General features: G+C 42.5%; 4 non-coding genes across 4 annotated transcripts; 1 reads left to right on the top strand and 3 right to left on the bottom strand.

Moving 5' to 3' along the window:
- Positions 1 to 5,183: 5,183 nt before the first annotated feature.
- Positions 5,184 to 5,257, bottom strand: TRNAW-CCA (transfer RNA tryptophan (anticodon CCA)). Its single transcript has one exon. It is a non-coding gene; the product is annotated as a tRNA-Trp (tRNA).
- A 2,853-nt stretch (positions 5,258 to 8,110) lies between these two features.
- On the bottom strand, positions 8,111 to 8,183 carry TRNAK-UUU (transfer RNA lysine (anticodon UUU)). The gene has a single exon. It is a non-coding gene; the product is annotated as a tRNA-Lys (tRNA).
- Positions 8,184 to 21,366: 13,183 nt separating this feature from the next.
- On the top strand, positions 21,367 to 21,440 carry TRNAD-GUC (transfer RNA aspartic acid (anticodon GUC)). The gene has a single exon. It is a non-coding gene; the product is annotated as a tRNA-Asp (tRNA).
- Positions 21,441 to 22,072: 632 nt separating this feature from the next.
- On the bottom strand, positions 22,073 to 22,144 carry TRNAN-GUU (transfer RNA asparagine (anticodon GUU)). Its single transcript has one exon. It is a non-coding gene; the product is annotated as a tRNA-Asn (tRNA).
- Positions 22,145 to 23,340: the final 1,196 nt, after the last annotated feature.

Raw genomic sequence — 23,340 nt, 5'->3', positions numbered from 1 at the left:
TGTTGGTATAGTTGACTTGCCTCTGTTCTCGCACCGGTGTCTGCCAGGGTCTGAACCATTAGGTAGAGGAGCAGCTGAAAGAAAAGGAAGACAGAGATCTTGTGCTAGATCCATATACATTCAGCACCCTCATTACAGCATTTGCTAAGCATGAAAATTGGTTGGAGCTATGCTTATGTGCACGAAAATGCAGGAGAAAGGATGGCACCCAGAGACGAGGAAGGGCGTAGCAAGCAACGAAATGCTTCGAGGAGTTGAAAATAAGCATAGATCCGGAGATTCCCAAATAGGTCAACCTTTTGAACTGCCTGCTGAATCCATGAGCAGGCAAGAGACAACCTGGCGAACTGAAACATATTAGTAGCCAGAGGAAAATAAAGGATAATGTTGCTCTTCAGAAAACGCGTATAGTAAGTAGTCTTCGTCGATGGGACAAACACTCCAGTGTATGCGTTACGAGGCAACTAGCATTTTGTCATGGAAGTTCGTGAAAGAATGTTCTTGTTTTTCGTTGGAAAAACCAACGCCGATCTAAAACTAAGTCTCCCATTCTCTTTTGTTCGGGAGCAGAGCTGAAAAAATGGGGAGTCACGATGGATCCTTTTTTTCGGATTCAATAGACGGAATGCTTGTGGAATTTGACCCTTCGTCGTCATACCCAAATTCCGTCAATGGGCCGGCTATGAGCGTAGAAAGTGTGAGTCCGAATTTCATGGAGTTGGAGGCAGAAATAAATTCCCCTCCTCCCCCTAATCCAAACCCTTATTCTCATATTCCTTATTTCCTCGCTGCTAATGCAAATATTGATTACTTTTCTCAAATGCAGATTTCTTATCAAATGTAGATGTATTTTTTATTTCATTGAACTTATTGGAGCGGCTAGCCGCTTTTGCCTTTTCCGTGGGTACCGATGTATGTGCATTTTTTGATGTCTTTTTATATGCGCTTTTGGAATTTTCCCTTCTAAGCAAACTTTTTTTCGCCATTTTCTCTTTAATTGAACTAGACTAGTATAAGCTCCGTATTGAATTGAAAAACTATTTCCGGCTCCGTATTGAATTGAGAAACTATTTCAGGCTCCGTATTGAATTGAAAAACTATTTCAGGCTCCATATTGAAAACTCGAATTGGATTTTGTGTTGGCTGGCCTACCGGCCCGCAGATTAGGTTGGCTTTTATCGCCAACTGAATTGCGTAACCAAAGCGAATCCTTCTTGGTGGAGATAGGTGGGTCCTGGTCCAACCTAAGTCAGTTCAAACCTGACAGGTCGTTTGTTCGTGTGGAGAATCTCTCTCCTTTTCTTCTAAGTCTTGCTTCATTAAGTTACTTGCTCTCTCAGCCTCATAATAATAATCAATATTCAAATACTTTATGCTAAATTCTGTATAGCAATCAATGTCTGAGGGCATAGAGAACCTTAAGAGGATAGGAATGTCTATTTATTTGAGACCAGTGAGGTCAGAAATTCAAGCATTCAGGTCAAGACTATAAGGCGCTATCAGGCCATACCTCAAAAGGCTCGCTACCTTCTCTAGATACTTGATTGGAAGAGAGGGTAGATGTAAGAGAGTTAAAGCACTTCGCTGGAAGAAGGGTATAATGGAAAGTCAATCAATATTTCATTCGGAACTAAATAGGTCATTTACGACTCAATGGTTTATCAATCAAATACATCAGCATTCCAAAATACTACCCGCTAACGCCCTCACTCTTTGACTTAGAGGTCTTAGCCCCACCTTTACTTATATCTTAGACTTATACTCTTCCTTACTTCCCTTCTCTGGCCATGTGGTTGAGGATATTTGAAAAAAAGAAGAAATTGACAATACCTACTATCGATGCCTAAGAGTAGGTCTTTACCAGCTTGCCTAATAAGAGTAGTTTAATACCGGCTCACTTGTACAAGCTTATACTATAAGTGAGTACGCTACCTTCTTGATTATTATCATCAGAAAGATATTTTGAAACCATCCTGGTGTCATTTACTTTCATAAAGCAAATTTTAGTAAATAAATGTGGGTAATCCTACTTAGAATAAGACTTATATTGTGGTGTGAGGTACTAATATAACTCCACTTTATGCGTATAGGAAGGCGGTTACTTAGAATGCTAAACAGGCCTACTAGATGGCTTATGCTAGAACAAGTCAAGCTCAACAATGCTTAAGCCCAAGGAATGGATGCGTTAAAGACTGGAAATATAGAGTTTATCTCAACCTAACCTATGCAAGCACTTATCCCCTTGCCTTGGATTAGGCACTACAACTATATTTGACTTCGAATCTGACCAGTAACTATACCTTATGAAAAGTAAGCACTAGCTATAGACAGAACTATATAGTCCCGAGTAAGTGGCGCGGAGCGGATTGCAATAAAGCAATAGAGTAGCTACATATATTGAAGTTGAATCTATGCTCTTTGCAAGGCAAAAAGCTATCCAAGATAGTAAGTACTCGGCGGTATACTCCTGTAGCTCCTTGATTCCTTACGCAAGTTAGAGCCTTATGAAAGAGGGAAGACTGCTTATTAATAGGCAACTTTTCTTTAGACATAAAAAAAGACTGCTATTTCAGGGAATGCAGCATGGGCCCTATAACTTGCTTTTCTATTTCCAACCAAAGCTAGAAGAGCAGCGCGTCTATCCTGAGTTTTCGTGTCTACCTTGCTTGCTCACTTCCTATAACGGCAATCAAAGAAAATCTCGTTCTGATCCTATACCTTAACTAAACTTAACTAAGTAGTAAAGAGAAGATTAGGATGAGTAAGCCCTGACTTCAAGTCTATGTATAGCAACTAGCTATATTACTACTTATTAGTCATACTTTATCTCGATGGACCTATTGCCGCCTATTTAGAATAATAATAAAGTCTTCTATAGTTACTGGCATTTTTTTAAGAAAGACTGTAAGGGAACCCCCTACAGTATAATTGGTGCAACAACCCCAAATTGCAAGTACCACGCCTTGAACCTGGGTGGGTGGGAAGGCATCAGCCCCTTCCCACCACTAGGCTATGCCTTAGTCTGCAGTTACTGGCATATTACTCCCATCAGTGAGAATCGTATACGTAGGAGGGAACCTTGCGCAAAAAGGATCTCAACACTGAAGAATAAGACGTCTTTTCTTACTCTTGCATTAAATAGAATAATATTAAAGGGAGGGGAGTATATCGAATATAAGGCAGCCCTCAGGCAAACCCATAATAATGCTGATGAAAGCGAAGCAGAATTTAAAACAAATAAGGTACACTCTTGATCCTTACAGCACATCTTTACTATGACTAAAAAGTGCCGGAAGGAGAATGTCAAAGAAGGACTCAAAACTTGCAGATAATGAATATAAAGATGAAAGATTGAATGCTTTATCAGAGATAGATTTTGACTGGGCTTGAACAAAGCTATTATTCGCCTTTCTTCGCTAGTTCGCTTAAGTACATAGGTTATGGCAATACAACATTCTATCTTTTGCTTAGGCTTGAAACACTTATTTTCTTATTATCTTTTTTATTTTCTTTCGCCCTAGGCAATCTCTTTGCTTGCTAACATAAACTTTCAACATAGATCAAGTTGTTTTTTAGGAGTTTTACCTCTTCTTACTTCTTGACATCAGAATGACAAGCGCTTACCTCCTTCCTAGCAACCTACATATCTGTCTGCTCAAAGCACATTCGGAGTATAGTTGACTATTCCTCCTTTACGTATCTCAGGCAAAGCCTACTTTATTCTCTGCAAGCTAGGTAGTTAAGGAATTAAGTAACTAATTTAGACTGATTGGTGGCAGGCTCCGACGAAAGCTTATGGATTCAGCACTTTGCTTTAAGAAAGAAGCAAGGTTGTCCGACAAAACTAGAGTTTTAAGTAAGCAAGAGATTGATTGCGTGGTAGGAAAGAAAGGAAACTACCAAGCGAGGGATTGTTTGCATATTATATACTTATTAACTTCCTGTCAGTAAAGTACTAGTTTTTTAGTTAGTAGTGTGCAATACTATTTAAGAAATGCATGCAATCTGAGACTTCAGAAAACGTATACTTGAGTCAAACTACACTAGAATAGTCAGTGAAAAACTACACTGAATTATAAAGGTCTTTTCCTTGAAAGAATAGGTTTTTTGCATCAAGAGGTTGTGAGGAAATAAGTACCATAGTTAATGAGGAGGGGGTATGCATCTTATCATCTTCTATTCGAGAATAATAAACGACCGAGAAAGTAAGCAGCAGGCACGAGTAGACCGACTGATAGCAACGGCGAATCAACGCCCGACCCGGCTCTTTTGTCCTTTTGTTCGCAGAAGGGAGATCCTGTGCACTAGCTATATCTATTATGGATGGAGCCCTCACTCAACCGACTTGCTACCTGGAAATCCCCGATGCACCAATGTACCAAAGGCACTGTACTTTGAATAGGAAACTTCCCTACTTCACTTCCTAATTAATAAAGTAGGAGGTATTCGAGTACGGAGGTACTAGACCGTTATTCTGGTCCTGATGCGGACACACCTGTCGACAACAGAGAAGGGATTCAATTGAGAGCGGATAGCAAGATCGAATGAATGGATACTCTGAGATAGAACGAGAAAAAGAAAATTTGATTAATCCTACAAAAGCCTTACAAGGCAGGTAAACTTTATGCAGTATCTGCTACAAAAAGAAGGTTAGAGAACTGGTTCCATCTACTTTATCCTTGGGCATGAAGAACATGCTTCTCTCTCAATTTATAGGAATCGTTAACCGCAACTCTCCTTTTCAGGCTTGGATTGGTTTTTTGATGTAGTAGAGAAGCCGTTTCCTTTGAACTTGGTCCATCGGACAGATATAGACATGGAGAAGCTTTTCAATGTCAATCTTTCACTACTTTGTTTGGACCTTGCTTCTTCACTTAATGCTTGCTTTCCGTCTTGCCTTTGTTGGGCCTACGATAGGCTGTACCCCAATACGAAATAAGATTGTACATGAAGGTTGGTGAAAAGCAAAAGAAGCAATTGGTTCTCAAATGCCTTGACGTCACCTAGCTTTATTCTATATTTCTCACCGGCCTGAAGGCATGAACTGAAGGCAGGCAAGAATGCATTAAATGGCTTTTAAGGATTCTCTTCTTTTTTACGATGACGATATGGACCTCGTTACTGTCTCATTTCTTATATTTATATAAGTTCTTTTTTTGGATTCGACATAACAAGAACAGAATCACGCTCTGTAGGATTTGAACCTACGACATTGGGTTTTGGAGACACACATTCTACCGAACTGAACTAAGAGCGCTTTCCGAGAGATAAAGCAGTAAAGAAAAGGATGATTTTTGTACCGCATGCATATAGAAAAATGAAACTCTGAATTTTGTCCAATTTGAATTGATCTCAATTGATCCCTCGTTACTGCCCATAGGAGAAGTAATAGGTAGGGATGACAGGATTTGAACCCCTGCCTTGTTTTCCACATCATAATTTATTCCTCCATCTATATAAAACTTTCTTGTCATTTCTTCTTTTTGGTTTCATATAATAAATGATATACATCTGAAACCCAACCTAACGTATAAAAAATGAATATTTATCGGTAATGCTCAGGAAGAAAGAAGGGGTCATCTTTTTGATTTTTATTCCACCCTCATGTACCCTTCTTTGCATTTTTTTCTAAAGCCTGTTCAACCTCATATCACCTAGAACAAGTCATGGACTTCTTCAATGAAAGAAAGTCTCATGGAAACGTTTTCAACGAAATAAGAACCATACAAAATAGATTTCTTGATCTTTTTATTTAGGAAAACGGATTTTTTTCACAGCTTTATCTTTTATCCTAAAGATATGCAGAACGAGTGTATTATGAAATGTTCGTTGTCTAGCTTTGCATACATCGCTACTTAATGGTTTAGTGGTTATCGATGAAATTACTTCACCATAGAGAAAATATTATGGAAGTTTATAGAGAAAATATTATGGTTTAGTGGTTGCTTTTGTTTATGTGCAATTGGAAAAGTTGATCTTCTAAATTCATATGTTTAGCCTAAAGTACATAACTTGTGTTCCTCCCTAGTTCTTGCAAAGCCACCTAATCAAGCCTCACCTCATTTTTAGTTATAACAAGTTCAGCTGAAAGCAAACTCCAAATAAAATTGGTTTACTATTAGTAACACATATACTTTTTTACCTCAGCTCTTTCTTTATTGTTCATTGAGCAGTTCAAATGCTTTGATTGCTTATCGGATAAGAGGTAAAAATATTCTTCATTCGTTTATTTTGTTAATTCCAAATTGCGTTCAAATCCACTCTTTCTCATAACTTGAGAATATGTACAGCGCAGAATAGAAAAGAAGGCAGATTTGATGAGTTGTAGGGGCGGACCCACTTCCACTGATTTCTTGCAGGAAGGTTCTATAAGGGAAGAAGAATCAGAGCTGTGACCTGCTAACCTTGATTGCTTTCGGAACGTCATTACGAGAGTAACAAAGAAAGAATAACGTAGATAGGAAGGAGCGAGCCGAGCCCCAAGGATAATGAATTGGTATGCCGGGTGCTTACTTGAGCAAGAAGCCAAGTCATCGATAATCAAAGAAAGGTGTGAGTGAACGAGCCCAACTTTCCGATTCAAATATGACTCCTTTCCACCTTCAACAAATAGAGAAATCTCCGCTAGGCTAGCAGTGGGTAACCAACGTAGTGCCCCATTCATTCCATGACATCCAATCAGTTCTCCTCGGATTCCAATCCAATCTCCCAATCAATGAGAAATAGACGGTCGGATGAGATCTCGAACGTTGTCCCTACCTACTGAGGAATCAAAAGTGTACGGAGAAAAAGAGAGTGTTGGAAATGCATCGAGGAGAACTTACCTTGTGAGTCATTACTCCGGCACTGGGCAGGAATACTACTAGCGAGGCTTATAGGCGGCTAGTTCTTAAAGAAATCTGTCATCTATAACCTAGCCTATTGAATCTGGTACGCCCGAAGCACGAAACTAGATAGGTAGCCCTACCTACGACTAGAAAAGTATCGTATTTTTTTCTTCCAGTAAATCTTCCACTCATTCCTTCCATTATGGAATATCATTTGGAGTGTATTTTCCCTCTCAAAAAAGGCTTCGCCCTCACTTCACTGAACTTATTGGAAATGCCTAGGACAGAGTTCATTCACTTGCCCAGCAGCCCTACTCCTCATAGTTGATCCTAATTTCTATCCCTGATTGCCTCAATCGGGAAGAGGAAGACTTGATAAAAGATGAAAAGAAAGGATTGATTACCTTTTTAAGTCAAGAAAAGAAAGGAAAGGGCTATTTATGAGTTTATGTAGATGAAGTTTCAGATTCTTGGATGAGCGGAACATCTTTGAGACAAATCATCTCTACTCGGGTACATAGCTTCATCCAAACCATGGATCCATGAATTGTTGACTCGCTCTAGAAAAGAGCTTCGTAGTTGGGAGCTCTGAACCGATGATTGATATGGTTTCCTAGGATGAGAACTATGGTTTACTACTTGACAATAAGAAAGTTGTTTTATATTTTTTTAACTTTTTGAGGTGTTTTGCCTAGTCTGAATTTCCCCTTCTTCTATTTGATCAAGATGGATAGCAAAAAAGCATGAATAGGCCTACTGGGATGGAAGGAGAGAAGGACTGAACGAGAAAAGGAAATACCTCTTTGTTTACCTTGGAATGAATTGCTCAACTACTTAGGTAACGAAACGAAATGTTCATCTACGATCTTTCTTAAAAAAGATAGGACTGTACGGCAGTTCTCGTTAGTAGATTCGCAGAACAGAAGAAGAAGTTCACTCTGACTTGCGCACTACAAAAAGGCAGCCAACGACTTCGGACGTACTCCGTCTTTCGAGACTCTGTTTAGCTTCAAAAGATAAGGCGCTAGTGCAACGAACGCTCCTTTGGTGCGTCCCACCCCAACTAACTAGTGCTTGACTTGACTTTCCCCCGCGCCCTATCCAATGAATAAGGAGAAGGCCGGCCTATCAATGACCGAGCCAGTCTGGTCTCCTTTATACTTACCTCAAATAACGAGCGAAGTCGGGATGTTGATGAGAAAGGGGCTTTTCTCAAGGCCAAAGAGTGATCTTTGAAGGCTACTATGCATCCTTACGAATACAAGAGTGGTTTTTTTTTGTTTTGGGTATAGCAGGACTTGAACCTGCGACCATTAGGTTAAAAGCCCAATGCTCTACCAACTGAGCTATACACCCGATTTTACAAGAAGGCTTGGTGCGGAAAAGAAAAGAGGGCGCCCTGGCCCCTTTTCTTCTTATCATATCACAAGGGCGCGGCTCTGTATGGTATAGTACTGTGGAGCAAGTTTGGGAGTCCTTTCCACTCATTGAGGATTTTATCTAAAAAAGAAGGTCAACGGGGGAGACTACTTTGAAGTCCGGGCTGAACAAACTACTTCTCCTGCTACCAAAATAGAGAAATAAGGAAATAAGATGGATTCGTCTAATAAAATACCCAATGCCTGTAGTTGAAGAATTGTTGGATGAGTTATCTTGTGTTGTTTGGTTTACTAAGCTGGATCTAAGAGCTGGTTACCATCAGATAAGATTACATGAAGCAGTTGAATACAAAACGACATTCAAGACCCACGTCACTATGAATTTTAGGCTATTTGGGCTCACAAATGCACCACCCACCCTCCAGAGTGCTATGAACACAATTCTGGTTGAGCTGACTAGGGTTTGTGTACTTGTTTTTGTTGATGACATCTTAATCTACAGCAAATCCTTGCAAGATCATGTCACCCATTTGCAGCAAGTATTTGACCTTCTGAAGCAGAATCAACTATATGTGAAGTTGAATAAATGTTCATTTGCTCAACCACAGATAGAATACCTGGGTCATGTCATTAGTGGGCAAGGGGTGGCTACAGACTAAAAGAAGATCCTCACAGTGAAAGAGTGGCCTACTTCCAAGTCAAGCACATTAGAGTTTGGGCTTAGCAGGACAGGCGTTTCATTCACAGGAGCTTAGCTCATTTGACTGCTCAAAGACTTAAAACACCAATCCAGCACAAAGCTTTCCTTTCCTCAAGCTCATGGGATTACAATATACCATCCAATAAAAGGCTCAGAGAATAGGGCAGCTGATGCACCACTATCTAGATTACATGAGCCAGATGAACTCAATGCCATTACTTCCTGTCAACCACAATGACTCACTGATATTGTTGCAGGGTACAGCAAAGACACATTCACCCAGAATTTACTATCTGAATTGGCAGTCCTGAGCACTCACAAGAATAGGAAATATTCATTGCATAATGGGGCCATTCGATATAGAGGAAGAGTATGGGTTGGTGCAAACTTCTAAATGAAAAAAAAACATCTTGCAAGCACTTCATGCCAGTGGTATTGGTGCCCACTCTGGCATTACTGCTACTTATCACCGCATCAAGGCACTATTTGCTTGGACAACAATCTTTCAATCAGTGGAATATTTTGTCAACAAGTGTCAAATCTGTCAGCAAGCTAAGGTAGAACATTAAAAAGTCCCTGGCCTCTTCGATCTTCTACCCATTCCTGATGAAGCATGGTCCATTATCAGCATTGACTTCATCACTGGATTACCAGAGTCCCATTACTATTATTCAATTCAGGTGGTGCACGAGACAAGCCAAACAAACAGAAACCGAATTAATACCGAAGAACACAAGCTGTGGGCCGTAAAGTGGAAACGGTTGCAGGCCAAAGTTGTCACCCTTTGCCACTAAGACTTGAATCTTTAACCATCGGAATACCTGGTACTCTCTCTACCAAACAGGCAAGATAGTCTTATCTTGAACTCCGTCCCTTCTCTAATAATTGACAGGTTTAGTGCCTAGTGGTAACGGTATTTTGTGGTCTATTGTCCTCCTAGGAGGTCACTCTGTAGGCTCAGCAAACAATTCACTGAAGCCATTCAAGACCGGTTGCAGGGCAGACAGACCATTGACTTGACATGACCGTAATACATACAGAATAGGAAGCATAAGCTATAAGATAGAGATCCGGATTATTGTGCTCCAGAATAAACAAGAATACCATCTTGTCTAATCAAATACGAATACCATCTTATTGATTTAGTCAGCTTGCATCAACACATAAGATGTGATATGAGTAGTGGGAAATAAACTCTTCTTTGATCACTTGAAACATAGTAGAAAGCATCCAAAACAGAATGAAATGTTGTTCAAAAGAAGAAGCTACCTGGCCCAATCACTACACCATTTTGCCTAATGTGTGACTACCCATATCAGTTACAACATCTTCCGTTTCCAAGTTTTCAGTGCCTTTTTCTTATAGTATACAAAATAGGATTCTGGATTGCTCTTCATCTCGTTCAATTTATCCCCTTGCTTTTCAACGTATATATATTAACCCGCCTTGTTTACCTATTTCTTCTACAATTCACATGACTCATTGAAACCAACTTTCTCCTTCCTACATTTTATCTCTACAGCAGTTATCCTGTATAATGATTTATTTTTGGTCGCTACTCTCCTAATCGACGAGTCGGAGAGGATACGAATGTCCATTCACCCTACCACCCATCTTCCTTCTAGCTTCCTTGATCAACAACGAGTAAAGATCCCGGAAAAGATCCAAGGGAGTACAATACAATTTATATTCACGTCTTGAATAATGAGGGGGGTAAAGAAGAAAGTCCGATTTTCTCTCTCCTTTGTGGATATGCCCTTATTCAGCTCTTGAAAGAAAGAGAGATAGAAAGAGAGAATGATCAAACTCAACTAGACGGCAGTTCCTCTTGTTCAAACCTCTCTTGCCGAGTCTTCTCCTCATAGCGAGTTTCGCTCTCGCTTCGCGTGTCCTAAACATAGAAAAAGAAAGAATTGATTGTGAAAGACAAGTGTTTCATTCCCCTCCCTAATCGTTGAAATTCAAATTATCCGCTAGCTCCTCCTTTGTTTGGATTATAGCCCTTCCTTGGGGATTTACTATCCAAAGTAAATCTTTCCAGTTTCAGATGCTACTATTTGTTCGTGGGCAGAAAGTACAAAATCTTCTTTTTCTGGTACTCCTTACTCTTTTCTCCTGTCGTCCTACTTTCACTTCTACAGACCTTCTATCCATAACGAGTTCCAGGATTGGTGAATCGATGTGGGAATAGATAAAACGATTGTTGAGTACACAGTATAACCGTGTAGCTCATCCAGAAGGTCATCAATGACCGGTATCGGGTATTTCTTTTTTACGGTTTGCGCATTGAGTTGCCTATAATCCATAGGCGCCACGAACCTTCTTTCTTCTTGTAAAGAAGAGCCGGTGAGGCATGAACTAGGTTGTAGAGTACCATTCTAGAGTAACTCCTTGATTATGGCTTCAATTTCATCCGGTGGTGTGAATACCTATAAGGCCTTTGATTCACTGGTTGACTATCGTGAGGTGAATCCGATGGTCACATGGTCTTTTAGGAGGGAGGGTAGTGGGTTCTAAGAACACATCAGAGAAAGAGGACCAACCCTGCTTGAGTCCTCTTCTACATCTTGAGTACTTCCCACTCCGCTGGATCTAGTTTTTAGAATAGCTTTGATCTGGCCATGTAGAGCACTCATAGAGGTCCGGCTTCACGTTAGTAATCTACCACACCCATGCTAGAATTCAGTAGAGTCCCCACTCGCCAACCGCGGTGTCTTGGTTGAGAGGCCCCACCTACCCATCTTCCCACAGTTTCACTGAGGTAGTACCATCCCCAATTCGCCACTTCTTGTGTTGATGTACTAAGAAATTGGTTGAGGCAATCGACTTCAATCAGAGGAAGCACTTGTGCACATCAACTTAGGATATCCCCTCCGTTCTACACCAGATTATGCACTCACCTCTGGTATAATATAGGAAAGGAAGACGCCCTTTCAGTGCACGCCAAAGCAGCTTTGCCTAGAAGGCTTCGAAATACACTACTAGGTCCCTCATTCTCAGTCGGCCTTCACAAAGCGGTTTGCACACCTTGGACCAGCTGGACAGATGTTCCGGCCTTTCTCCTATTAAATGCATCTACCACCTTATTTTCCATTTTACCCCTAATATTCCGCCTTTGAAAGTCAAAACTCACACTTTCTCATCTTAGCATGTAGCTGATTCCGAAGAAAAAGTGTTAGCTGCAAGTGCTGTTGATGCTCCTTCGGTGTTTTACTGTCAAGAAGTATATCATCAAACCAACACAAATCTTCTGGGCTTGAACACATCATTCATGAGTGCTTGAAACGTTGCAGGAGCATTTGTAAGCCCGCATCACATTGAATTCATAGTTACAGGGTTCTGAATGAAGTTTTGGGCTTGTCTTCCTCTCTCATCCTGATCTGATGATAGCCAGATCTTAAGTCAATCTTGCTGTAATATTTAGCACCACTCATCCAATAGGGCATCTATTTGCCGGAATTGGGTATTTCTTCTTTACTGTACTGGCATTCAGTTGCCTGGTTTCAATGCACATCCTCCATGTCCCATCCTTCTTCTTCACTAACAGCACAGGTGAAGCAAAGGGGCAAGTAGAGGATTGTATCAGTGAATTCTTCAGCAATTCTTTAATTCTCAATCTCAGCCTTTTGCAGATGTGAGTATCTGTATGGCTTCAGATGTTTGGGCTCAGTACCTTCGGGGGTATATAGTGGTCATGGATTCTTTTTTTTGTAAGGACTTAGGTTCTTGAAACACCTACTCTTAAGAGTTCAGTAGGGTTGAAATTGGATCAGAGATCAGAGATGTTAGGTTTACTGAGTTGACCATGCATGATTGAGCCATCATGCAGAACTAAGCTTGTTCTGATTTAGTAGCAATCAGCTCTTCTCCTTCCACCTGGTACAGCTTTCCTCCTCCCCTCTTGATTCCTTCCAGCACCACTTAAGCACTGCGGAAAGGGTTTTGACCAGCTAGTTAGATTGCCCCATTACGGGTGTGTTACGCCAGAAAATTCCTCAATCCTGAGCCTGTTCCCGAGCGAGTCAGTCCCATTTCGATGATGAACGACACGATGTGTGCCTCCATAGAACTTCCCATTTGACATTTCTCCATCGCGAGAGATTCTCTCCAGCCACAGGTTCCCCAGTGGTACGTCCTGGGTCAGTTCAATCAGTGCGCTATCAGTCCAATACCATTAGCTCTCCAAGGGTCGCAATCCATTCTTTCCGGGCAAGCCAGTTCAGTTCCTTTCTGGTAGCAAGAGATCCCATATCAGATTAAGTAAAGGGATTACCTAGCTAGCGCATATCGAAGAGTTGGAGACTTCCTGCCACTACAGAAAAAGCCGTTGATGGAACAATTTCTGTAGGTGGGTCTCAACTGGGATCGAGACATTCGGATTTGCCGATGAAGAGTACTGCCTTGGAGGGGTAGGGGTTGTAGGGGAAGAACCAACCTTTTGTAGGTAGCAAAACATCTCACTCAGTAACTAAATTAGAGTTTGATCTTTTACGTTTGTGTTGTCTTTTTTGCATTTTTGTTTCGATCCGACATCAGATCTGAGTTATTGTTCACTGACTATATCTTAGACCATTGCGATCTCTTTCTTTCACTTGGTTTTTCTTCCTTCCCTTGGGTACTCCTTAACTCGGAGATACTCCTTCGGTACTACTTGGCTACTGCTTGAACAGATGGGTTTAGTCCCTTCCTTCGGGCAACGTTTTCTCCGGGTACCACCGGCTTACCACCAGGTTGAAAGAAACCCCTTACTATTAGGACATAGTGTTCGGTACGACTTAAGGCTACTGGATTGACTTTCTTTAATGTTGCATCTGCTTTCAACTATTTCATAGCCTCCCGTCCCGAGCAAACATCGAGAGCAGGGTGTTGAGCCAAAAAGTAAAATCCATAGAGTTGGGGACTAAAGAGACTCTTTTTTACAGCCAACCATGAAGAGAAGAGAGTCTCATAGTAGATTCGGTAATGTTGAGTCGATCTAGTATGGAAAATCCCTCGCTGTGCGCTCGCCTTTTGCCTGCTTCTGCTTCATCTGCAGATCGGATTCCTTCCCCATAGTTCTTACTTATAGGCTTTATAGCCAAGCAATAGAATAGCTGCTTCTTCTAAAGCGGATTAGAGTGCGACGACCAAAGCTACGGAGCAGCCTCTACCGCTTTCCCTACTGTTCTGGTTGAACTAGGGCTTTGGCTGAGCGACCACCTTCTTCCAGTATTCTTAGCTTACTGTCTGCTTCCTGCCTGATCGGTGCTGACTGACTGTTCTTGCTTGTCTTGGGCCTGCTCTAGTTTTGGTGCTGCTAACTAAGGGTCGAATTTCGTGACTTGATGAAGAGGAGGCCGAGTATCTTTGGTCTTGAAGAGTCAGGCCAATCCAACCGCTTGCTCCTGCCCAACTCAGTCTCAGTCGTACCATAATGCGCCTGGACTCAACACTTTTCTTGCTCCAAGACCACCCTCTAGCCCTCATGTAAAATAGATGACAGAATTGTAAACAATCATAGAATGATTTAAGCCGAGGAACATAGAGGTCTCTCCCACCATTTTTGTCATATACCTCTGGAATAGTGTTGAAATCACACGCCACTAAGCAGTTTTTTAAACCAAGTGGTTTATCTTAGTGCGCTAGCTGCTGCTTCATTTCGTATAGCGAGAATGCTTTCTCTTTCTTAGCGCTCCACCCCGCGGAGAACTTTGGTTGCGCTTTGGTTGGCTTTCTCTTTTTTTGATTTTCTCTGACTTAACTCAGCTTGACCTACTTGACTCAGCGGTTAGAGTATCGCTTTCATACGGCGAGAGTCATTGGTTCAAATCCAATAGTAGGTAAAGCCGGCCGAAACCCTCGCTTTTGCCAGCATGATAGCAAGAACAGACTGGCATCAAGGAGTAGAATGACCAAAGCATCGGTTGCTTCCACTTGTTTGTTGCCTTCTTCGACCGACAGACAAGGTACCCCCCCCCCTTTTTCTCTTGCGAACCTACGTTGAGCTTGGGACAACCCGCGACTGGCATAGGATATTTCAAAAGCGCCAGGATCCATCCTTCTTACGAACCAAGAGCACTGGAGAAGCGAAGGGGCTCGTGCTGCGACGAATAATGCCATTGTTCATCATCTCACAGATTTGCTTCTCAATCTCTGTTTTCTGGTGGGGTGCATATCTATATGGTCGGACATTGACTGGCACTGCACCTGGCACCAACGGAATTTGGTGGTCACAGGCACGACGAGGGGGTAATTCCTTTGGCTCCCGGAACAAAGCATCAAACTCCTGTAGCAGTTCTTGAACAGCTGGAGGTGTCTGCTCTGCAGGATCAGCATCCAGAGTATAATTGCTTGCAGATCATGCTCCTGGTGAATCTGACGCACTTGCACACACTGGCTAACAGCACCCCGTTTCAGCAATCCTTGCAGCTTACGGACAGAGATTGGACGGCAGGAAGGATTATCTTGAATGCCATTGAGAGTGATGCGGCGCCCTCTGTGCGTGAATTTCATACGACGATGACGCCAATGTACCCACATCGGGCTATGGTCTTCGAACCGCTCTTGCCCTCCCCTTTCACTTCCATAGTGGTCTTCTTTGGCCGGCCCACTCATTTCACTCTCAAGCTCTCTGAGAAGAGAGAATCCGATTCAAGATGTTTCGAATTCAGCCTTTCCTTCATGTTCGTGCTTTAAGTCAGTTCGTACTTTTCAGTATATAAGAGACTGACTGAACTCGCATTGAAAGCTACTAAACAACGGCTGACAGAGACTCATAAGAGGGAGAGCGGTAGCAAAAATGTGATCTTTCGTCTAGACAGAAGAGAGATCCTTTCCTTCCTTTCTATAGGAAATGACTGATGTTGCTAAGTCACCTTCCGCTGCTCTTGCGTCATCCCTTTTCCAATTCTTTTTGTATGGCTCGGTTGCATCCGATTGATCGATCCCTAGTCACTGATTACATGCATGAGTTCTTTGATTCACTACTGACTTCTTCTGTGGAGCCGAGTTCGCCGACTGAGACTACTTGAAAAGAATTTTCGACCAACCGATCTCACGACGATGAGTCACCCACATACTTAACAAAAAATGCAAATAGAAGAGCAAGTAAATCAAGCTCAATTACAACTCACTCTGATCAAATAGCACTCAGGTATAGGATTTCCAGCGGAAAGGTAGCCTTGCTCGCTTCTTTACCCTTGTACGCACAAATCTAGCTCATAGTAGCACTTTCGAGTTCGGTTACTTAAGTACAGAGATTGGAACAACTTAGCGCGGGAAGTCCCATATCTTGTCTTAGCCTCGCCTCACCTATTTCCTCACTAACGAGATCAGAATGAAATAGAATGGAATCTCAAGTCTTAGCTAGATCAGGGCTACCATGTTCCCTCAGACGAAAAAGAAAAGAATACTAGACCTGTTGGACTCGCAAAGTAGGATCAGGCTTTTTCTACTAGAAACAGAGGAGAGCGAAAACTAAGTCAAAGGGGGAAGAGCTGTTTATGAGCATTTTAAGGCCGGTTGACAACATCCAATGTCTCCCACGAGGGTGCCTGAAACTCCAGTTTTTCTAGGCAGAGGTAGGTATATATATATATTTAACACATTTTAGTTTGTAGGAAGATTCCCCGCTCTGAATTTTTTTCTATTTGGAGCTTCTTCCAAAGAGGTTGGGATTCTAGTTTCAATTGGATGTGTCCCGGTAAGATCGTTAACGACTGATATACTACCTGAGACAGCGCATGCTCTCCCCTCTGCATATCAAGAGAATGAAACAACTTCCTGATTCCAGTTTCTTTCATTTATACCTACGATATCCACGCTAAAGATGAAAACTTTTGCAGTTCATATCAGCCTGAATGAGGAAGTAGAGTCAGTTTCATCCATAAACTGGGCCGAAGATCTGACAGAGGTTGACTTGCTGGCTTGTGAGTTGCCAGCTCCGTAGTTGATTGCTAACCAGAGGATAGTGACAGCCAATATTCCTATTCCTGCTTGTGTGCTTGTTTGCTATTCTTCATGTTCCTGTTACGAGACGACCTCAGCTCAAGCTGACCCCACACCGAAAGTCGTCAAGTAGTCTTGGGCTCCATCAATCAGTGAGGAGGAAACCAAAACCTGTTGGAGTTCCCCGCCATCACCTCGCCTAGATCCGGGGGTTCATACCCTCCTGTAGCAGAGATGTAAGTCGCAAAGGCTACTTGCCTGCCGAGGGGGGAAAATTACCTAGTATCAAATTCACAAAGCAGCACATTTAGTAGTTGACATCTTTCTTTCTCGTTTTCATCGGAAAGGAGAGTTTTCACGTTAAGCAAGAAGAGCTACGAGTTGGAGGGCTATTTCACCGACCGTCACTTCTCCTTTGTATCTGCCGAAGACGCAAGTAGCCCAACAACAGGCTTGTGTGGAGTTGAATGACAACACGCAGAGGTCTTTTGGAGAAACTGGGGGCTCTTTATCTAAAGGAAGGGAAAGGTTAACAGGCCAATCTTAGTTTCAGAATTGGAAGAAGCAGTAGGAGATTCACCATCAGAAAGGCATGGGACAACAAACTCTCTTAAAGCTTTCTTCGAATAAGCCTTTCGCTTGACTTGGCTCAGCGGCTTTAGTTCAGTAAATGCTTTCGTATGAAGCTTGAGTCAAGTCTAGTCTCATGCAGTGAAGATCGTCAAGCAATCATTGCTCGTCTCTCCAAAACATATTGATAAGGAACGCGTTCAAGTGTATGGAATAATCAAACCTTTCACGTATTTGTTAACATAGCGTTGGACGATTGATTCCTCTCTTTCTCCAAGGCCTGCTTCCCATAACTGGCCTTACTAAAACTTACGAAATGATAATTTGACCTAAATTTCTGGTTAACTACTGACTTTCTTTGCTAGCTCACCCGAAAATCTGTCTTCAGGAGGAAAGCTTGCTTGAGTACCTTACTTGAAAACAAACCGCTTGAGCTGTAACCAAAACAGAAAGGTTTGATGAGCCGCTGCTTGCTCTCTAACTGCTCTTACCGCTTCTTCTTCTTGACCTCTGCTCACTGCTGCCAATGCTGTGACTGCCGCCCCTATCTCTAAAGCTGCGGATTACAGCTCCTGATTCAAGCAGTTTTTTTCTGAAGTATGAGTCTTGTTTGTGACATTCAATTCCAGAATGAACATTCAAAGGAAAAGTAGTATGGGACGCTGCTTGCTATTACTGACTGCGGCTGCCGACCGAAGAACTGAAGATCTTCAATCTATGTTTGAGTGCTCTTGCGAAGAACTGAACATTTAATGCCTTCTTGCCTGCCTTCAGTTCATGCCTCCAGGCCGGCCTGCTCTTGCCTATGAATGAGATGCCTACTTCCCATTAAGTCAAAATACCTCATAGACATACATATTTTTAAGAATACTTAGTTAGTTAAAGAGAAAGATGGCTTTTGACAAAAAAATTAGTCCCCTCGTTCCCGAGCAAGAAAACGGATGCGCTAACGCGCAACGGCTTTCGCACTAGTTGCTCAATCCGTTGCTTGTTCGGAAGAATCCGCAAATGAATATTCTTTATTTCCTCTCAGACAGGCCCTCTTTTTTCATTCGAATGTACATCTTTTTTGGTAATGATCATCTACAACTGAAAGACTGACGTCTTCCTCTACTCGATCCTTAGTTATACAATCTCCCTCCACCTCAATTTTTATGATCCTCATAGCCTTTTTTATTCGCGTCCTCCCCTGGATCTATTCCTGCCGCGTCCACGTCCTCTGCCTCCAGCAACTAGAGCTGCATCATCTTGTTCATTATTGAGAATAGGCCTCTTCTCACAACGTACCAGTTCTTTTTGCAGTTGAATCTTCCCGTTCTGGCTTATTGAGTGTATAGATTCTTTTTGAAATGCAATCTATTCCCATGTCACTCTTCTCATAACATATCCTGTTCTCCTCACTTTGATTCTGGATTCACCGGTTGATTTAAGACGGGGTTCTATGCTTTCTAGCCCCATTTGACAAAAGTGAGCTTCCCCTATCTCTTTTGTAGGAATCAGATAGCAATGCTCATTCGTGAATAGCATTTCATGCTTCCGCTACTTCGTCGGAGAGATCCATGGACACTCAAAAAAGAAAAGCGGACGGCATTGTTCATACAATAGCCGGAAAAGTAAGTTCTCCCGCCGGCTATTCCAAAAAGAAAGACTTACTTATTCATAAACTTCCTTTTATCGAGCATAATAGCTCTTATACGCTTGTACAGAGGAGTATAAAACAATGTGTGTGTGTGTGTGTGTGTATAGAGAGAGACGTGTTTAGTATCCTACAAAAACATTAACATCCAAAGCACCGTAAGCTTGCTTTCTCTCCCGCTGACAGACAAAGAAAAGGTTTTTTTAGCCTTTTCTATGGTAGGCCTACGCTAGTGGAATATCTTTTTTGTTTGTATTCTAGCTTAGCTCTCTCTATTCTTTGCTTAAGCTATCGTGTCGTGTAGATGGATGGCATCTCCCTATTCAGATATGATTAATGCATGGAAGCTAAGGAATTGGGTCATTCTTCAGCCCAAGATGCAAGCATTTGGACTCCATCCGAATATGGCAGTTGAACTCTTATAATAGGCTTGGCTCTGGAAAATGGGCTTATCTTGGGCAAAAAAACACAAATAAAGAAGAGCTTCTTGTTTCCAAGCAGAACTCGAATGGGCTGCTAGCAGATTTTTTGGGGATGGCAAGTTAACACCGTGGGTAGGCTTGCCTTTCACTCGCTCTGGCACATTTTGGCGGAACGTCAACGTTATATATAGTGGAATTCTAGAGGTAAGTTAATGTTTTCAAAAATCCAAATGGAAAAGGATTTGCAAAAATATGCAGATTAGAAGCTAGTACCTCCAGTTTTATGAGAAAGAAGAGGAAGAATCGGCGAACATCCTAAAAAATGGTACTTTTGTCTCAATCCGATCAAAAACAAACATATTCTATTATGTGTTGACCACCGGGAAACGAATGGATTAAGATGAAGACGGACGGTTCAATTAGCGAGCATGGGAAGGCTTGTGGAGGTTTAGCAATAAAAAGGGGATATATGTGTTCTCTCAAGCAGTTAAGAACAAGACCATACTCGAAGTCGAGCTCTTTTGCATCTGAACATGTATTCAAATAGCAGCTAAAAAGGAGTGTCAGAGGATTTGGATTGATTCGGATTCCCTAACATAAGACATGGTCTACTCTCAAGATCCCAAAGTCCGCAGCTAAGGAAAGCCCCTTCTTCATAAGATCAAGAAAGTACGAGCGTCTTTCGAAGATTGGAAAATCTCCCATACTTGGAGAGAAGCAAACCAACCGGCCGATTTGCAATTGACTATGCTTAGTAGTTGACATCTTTGGTCTTCACATTTTCCCTTCCATTTTGTAAAGTTAGTAGAAGAGGATAGATCCGGTAAATTGACGAATGTCAATCTTCATTTTTGTAGATTAATACACTGGTAGGGGTCAATCAGGCAAATCCCAAAGCTGACCCCCGAACAGCTGCCGGACTGCTCTATTGATCTTCTCTCTCTTCAGAAAAACGGAACCTTCTCAAAGACTCCCTTTGCACTGAGAACACAATTCAGAACCCTCCTTCTCACAAGAAGGCAAACCTTGTACGTTGATCGAATCTTCTTTCGCATCCAGAAGAGAGGCTGTGGGCTATCCGAGAGAGTGGTTCAGGTGACTACCGGAGTCATTGATTAAGCAGGTCAGATGGGCTTAGTAGGGCTCGAACCTACAATATCAATGTTATGAGCGGTACGTTTCAACCAATTAAACTATAAGCCCAATTTGATCTCTACATGCCGGGAAGAGCGGACAAAAAGAGGAGACCTTTGCTCTATCTCCTTCTTCCTCTTCTCGGGGCCCCGGAGGGGTTCTTTGGCAAGCCCTATTAAAGAAGCTAAGTGACTTTCGTCACTCAAGTAGTGAGTTTGAGAGTGACCGTTAGGGTGACCACTTGTACTTCTAGGCCTTGGCAACTTATATGTTACGCAACACAGCTTCACTCGATTCAGTAAATCAATAGTTCAAACCAGCCCACTAATAGCTTAGATAGTGGCCCTTCCACTTTGGTATAGTTGACCCTACCTATTGACTCAAGGTTCATAGGAAGGGGGAACCCAGACGTAGTGGTATGTAGGCTTCAGTTGTTTTGGTACTTTTTCACTACGTCTTATTATTTGTTTTGTAACCGTCTTTTCACCGGCAGGTCAGTAGGCCTTTTAGAAGGCGAACAAACAAAAGTTCTCCGCGGGCGCTAGCGCTATCTTGTTTGCTTTTGTCAACTGAAGTCACGCGTAGCGCCAACTAACTGATAGCTGATAGAGCGCGAAGCCCCTTCTCTAAGCGAGCAGAGCCATTTCTTTCTACTGTCGTCAAAAGAAAAAGAAAAGTACTAAAGGTGAAGGGCATTCTGTTGTACAGCTACTTTGGTATAGTTACAAAGGTAACCGGTAGGTGCCTGTTGAATCGACAGTAGTTACGAAAGGGGGAAATAGCTCAGTTGGTTAGAGTGCTGGTCTGTCACGCCAGAAGTCGCGGGTTCGAACCCTGTTTTCCCCGCCCGATCTTCCTCTTCCTGCCCGACTCATTTTGAAAACACTGGAAGCTGCTGATCCCAGCGTAGCATTCAAGACAATTGTTCCTTCTTCGGTCTCCCTCCACCCCCTTCGTTTGTTGTGGGTCTCACCGCAGGCACTTACTTAATGAATGAGTGAAGATCTTCCTTCCCCCCTTGTGTCTTACCAAGGATTGAGTTCCCACTTGTGGCGGAAAAAAAAGTATACCATCCCACCCGGCCTAACCCGGGGGGTTAAGGTTCCTCTCGGAGACTGCCAGTCTACAAGAAGCTGGCAGAGCTGTAGCCATTGGACCACATCCATCCATCCTCCTACCTAAAGACGCCTTTTCTTGTTCGTTCGTCGAATTACACTAGTGGAGACTAATTCCTTCCGGCTAATGAAGATACTACCCCAGTCTTCCCATTCATTCCCAGTGGATCCTTCTTATCCCTTTTCATGAATGAACCAAGTTCACCTATACGAGAGTGAGGAATAGAAATCCTACAATCAACTTCCCACTTTTGATGTCCCGTTTGACGATTCTGCTGCGTCTTTAGAAAAAAAAAGGAGAAGGATAGGGGTCGCTAGTCAGAAAAGCTATAAATATCAATTCGAATTCTGAATGAATCAAATCTCCCCAAGTAGGATTCGAACCTACGACCAGTCAGTTAACAGCCGACCGCTCTACCACTGAGCTACTGAGGAAGAACGGACTTAAGGAAGCTGACTCTCGTTCTTTGGCCCAACCAACCGCAGACCGAAAATCCAAAAAGTGCGTCACTTTTTCTCTGTCACATACACCGGGAGAAAGGGTGACGATAGCAATCCCCTTTGCCTCCCCGGCCGGGGCAGGACAAGGGGGGCGGCGGTCAAGCATCAACTCTCGATATGCATATTGATCAATCGATCTCCGCGTCCTACCAGTTCGCTAAGTAGATACACTCTACCGAGGGGCAACTAAGGTTGGTTCCTGCCAATTCCCTTGCTGATCAGCCTTGGAAATGGCAAGTATGAGAGAGGACTCTCTTTGTCTCTCCGAGTTTCAACTACTAAGTGAAGTTAAGTAGCACTTTAGCTATTCTAAATGTGAATAGATTCCGATCAAGCAAGCAGGAGAAGGTGGTCCTTTCATCTCTCTGTCTGCTCCATGCTCTATAAAGGATCATGAGTAGGTTTAATGCTAGAAAAAACGAGATCTGCCTAATCATTTCGGTAGATGAAGTAGTGGGAGGTCACGAAGGAAGTAAGGGGGCATGTTAAGTTGATAATTTCGAACATTGTAGCATCCTTTTGATGGTTGGGCTTTGAGTTGAGAACTTTTAAGAACTCTTAATATGAAAATACACATTCTAAAATGACGCATCGAGCGAGACCATTCTGTTTCATTGTGAATGAAAGACATTTTCGACCAACAACATCTACTCATATCCAGCTTCGTGTCATTTTTGAACACTGCGATCAGCAAGCGGGGGAGAGTCAAGTCAAGTACAACACAGGACTGACGGGGTGGGGTGCGCCAAAGCAACCCGGGACCCCTCCGGGGTCACTACAAAAGCGTTGGCGCCTTCTTTTGAAGGTGAAAAACTACGCTAGCTAAGAAAAAGAAAAGGGTTGCGCTAATGGCAAGGAGCAAGAAAAGGGCAGCTAGCTCGAAATCCGATAAATCGAATACCTCCTGGCTTCAGTTATGAGAGAGAACTCCAAGACAGGATAAAGACTGAGTTGGATTCAGCTGCGTGGGTAGGGATGGCACCCGCAGGGTATGGGTACGGGTGGAGCTACCCCATACCCTTACCCGTCCGCCCTGAGTTTACCCATCACCCATACCCATACCCGTCAAGGGTACAATTTTTTCCCATACCCGTCACCCGACAGGGTATATGGGTACCCGCAGGTAAAAA

Source organism: Aegilops tauschii, chromosome 7 (assembly GCF_002575655.3).
Source record: "Aegilops tauschii subsp. strangulata cultivar AL8/78 chromosome 7, Aet v6.0, whole genome shotgun sequence".
In the NCBI taxonomy this organism is placed as follows: Eukaryota; Viridiplantae; Streptophyta; class Magnoliopsida; order Poales; family Poaceae; genus Aegilops; species Aegilops tauschii.
Note: the sequence above shows the minus strand (reverse complement) of the source record. Positions and strands in the feature narration are given on the sequence as shown.